Consider the following 3,258-nt stretch of genomic DNA (forward strand, 5'->3'; position numbering starts at 1 on the left):
ACTGTGATATAGAGGATTCCTCTTCTTTTTCTGTTCTCTTCTCCTTTATATGAGCAGGAACAAGGAAAAAGAAATTCTTGTTGAAGCTGATCCAGAACCTGAAAGGACTTTGAAGAGGAAACTAAGAGAAGCTAAATTACAATAATTCAGAGACAACCTTACTAAAATTTTTGAACAAGAAAAGAAGATGGCAGCCGAACCCAACAACAATAATGCAAGAAGGATGCTTGGTGATTATACTGCACCTACTTCCAAGTTTGATGGAAGAAGCATCTCAATTCCTGCCATTGGAGCAAACAATTTTGAGCTAAAACCTCAATTAGTTGCTCTAATACAACAGAACTGTGAGTTTTATGGACTTCTATTAGAAGATTCCTACCAGTTCTTGACTGAGTTCTTGCAAACCTGTGAGACTGTTAAGACTAATGGAGTAGATCCTGAAGTCTACAGGCTCATGCTTTTCCCTTTTGCTGTAAGAGACAGAGCTAGAGCATGGTTGGACTCTCAACCTAAAGATAGCCTGGACTCATGGGATAAGCTGGTCACGGCCTTCTTGGCTAAATTCTTTCCTCCTCAAAAGCTGAGCAAGCTTAGAGTGGATGTTCAAACCTTCAAACAAAAAGATGGTGAATCCCTCTATGAAGCTTGGGAGAGATACAAGCAGATGACCAAAAGATGTCCTTCTGACATGTTTTCAGAATGGACCATGATAGATATATTCTATTATGGTCTATTTGAGTTCTCTAAGATGTCACTGGACCATTCTACAGGTGGATCCATTCACCTAAAGAAAATGCCTGCAGAGGCTCAAGAACTTATTGACATGGTTGCAAATAACCAGTTCATGTACACTTCTGAGAGGAATTCCGTGAATAATGGGACGCCTCAAAGGAAGGGAGTTCTTGAAATTGATGCTCTGAATGCCATTTTGGCTCAAAACAAAATGTTGACTCAGCAAGTCAACATGATTTCTCAAAGTCTGAATGGATGGCAAAATGCATCCAACAGTACTAAAGAGGCATCTTCTGAAGAAGAAGCTTATGATCCTGAGAAACCTACAATAGCAGAGGTAAATTATATGGGTGAACCTTATGGAAACACCTATAATTCATCATGGAGAAATCATCCAAATTTCTCATGGAAGGATCAGCAAAAGCCTCAATAAGGCTTTAATAATGGTGGAAGAAATAGGCTCAGCAATATCAAGCCTTATCCATCATCTTCTCAATAATAGACAGAGAGTTATGAACAGAGTACCTCTAACTTAGCAAATTTAGTCTCTGATCTGTCTAAGGCCACTTTAAGTTTCATGAATGAAATAAGGTCCTCCATCAGAAATCTGGAGGCACAAGTGGGCCAGCTGAGTAAGAAAATCATTGAAATTCCTCCTAGTACTCTCCCAAGCAATACTAAAGAGAATCCAAAAAGAGAGTGCAAGGCCATTGATATAATCAACATGGCCGAACCTAGAGAGGAAGGAGAGGACGTGAATCCCAATAAGGAATACCTCATGGGACGTCTCTCAAGAAAGAAGGAGTTCCCTATTGAGGACCCAAGGGAATCTGAGGCTCATATAGAGACCATAGAGATCCCATTAAACCTCCTTCTGCCATTCATGAGCTCTGAAGACTATTCTTCCTCTTAAGAGGATGAAGATGTAACTGGAGAGCAAGTTGCTCAATATCTAGGAGCTATCATGAAGTTGAATGCCAAGTTATTTGGTAATGAGACTTGGGAAAGTGAACATCCCTTGCTCATCAGTGAACTAGATACATGGGTTCAGCAAACCTTACCTCAAAAGAGACAAGATCCTGGCAAATTCTTAATACCCTGTACCATAGGCACCATGACCTTTGAAAAGGCTCTGTGTGACCTGGGGTCAAGCATAAATCTTATGCCACTCTCTGTAATAGAGAAACTGGGGATCATTGAGGTACAGCCTGCCTTATTCTCATTACAATTGGCAAGCAAGTCAGTAAGACAAGCTTATGGATTAGTAGAGGACGTGTTAGTAAAGGTTGAAGGCATTTACATCCCTGTTGATTTCATAATCTTAGACACTAGGAAGGAAAAAGATGAATGCATCATCCTTGGAAGACCTTTCCTAGCCACAGTAGAAGCTGTGATTTATGTTAACAGAGGAGAATTAGTCCTTCAATTAAATGGAGACTACCTTGTGTTTAAGGCACAAGGCTCTTCCTCTGCAACCATAGAGAGGAAGCATGAAAAGTTCTCTCAATACAGAGTCAGACAAAGCCCCCACAGTCAAACTCTAAGTTTGGTGTTGGGAGGCCACAACCAAACTCCAAGTTTGGTGTTGAGAAGACCCCATATTCAAACTCTAAGTTTGGTGTTGGGAGGACTTCATCGTGGTCTGAACTTTTCTACGGCTCCAAGAGAGCCCACTGTCAAGCTAGTGATATTAAAAGAGCGCTTGTTGGGAGGCAACCCAATTTTTATTTATCTAATTTTATTTTATTTTCATTGTTCTTTTATGTTTTATTAGGTTCATGATCATGTGGAGTCATGAAAAAAATATTAAAATTAAAAATAGAATCAAAAATAGCAGAAGAAAAATCACACCCTAGAGGAAGGACTTACTAGCGTTTAAACGCCAGTAAGGAGCATCTGGCTGGCGTTCAACGCTAGAACAGAGCATGGATCCGGCGCTGAACGCCAGAAACAAGCAACATCCTGGCGTTTGAATGCCAGGAATATGCCATGAGGAAAGCTGGCGCTGAACGCCAGTAACAAGCATGGAACTGGCGTTCAACGCCAGAAACATGCTACACATGGGTGTTGAACGCCTAGAATGAGCATCACTTCGGCGTCTAAACGTCAGAATTGCATGCAAAGGCATTTTACATGCCTAATTGGTGTAGGGATGTAAATACTTGACACCTTAGGATCTGTGGACCCCACAGGATCATCTTAGGATCTGTGGACCCCACAGGATCATCTTAGGATCTGTGGACCCCACAGGATCATCTTAGGATCTGTGGACCCCACAGGATCATCTTAGGATCTGTGGACCCCACAGGATCCCCACCTACCATATTCTCACCTTACCTCCTAATAATCCTATAACACACTTTCCCAAAAACCCTTCACCAATCACCTCAAACCTCTCTTCCCAATTACCCCCTTCACCACTCACATCCATCCACTCTTCCCCATAAACCCCACCCACCTTCAAAATTCAAAAATCTTTCCCACCCAAACCCACCCTAAATGACCGAAACTACACCCACTCCCCTC

The 3,258-nt window shown here is 41.7% G+C and overlaps 1 non-coding gene across 1 annotated transcript; it reads right to left on the reverse strand.

Annotated features, from left to right (window-relative positions):
• Positions 1–586: 586 nt before the first annotated feature.
• Positions 587–690, reverse strand: LOC127741898 (small nucleolar RNA R71). The gene has a single exon (XR_008003086.1). It is a non-coding gene; the product is annotated as a small nucleolar RNA R71 (small nucleolar RNA).
• Between the last annotated feature and the right edge of the window lie 2,568 nt (positions 691–3,258).

The sequence above is a fragment of the Arachis duranensis genome, chromosome 9, assembly GCF_000817695.3.
Source record: "Arachis duranensis cultivar V14167 chromosome 9, aradu.V14167.gnm2.J7QH, whole genome shotgun sequence".
Taxonomy (NCBI): Eukaryota; Viridiplantae; Streptophyta; class Magnoliopsida; order Fabales; family Fabaceae; genus Arachis; species Arachis duranensis.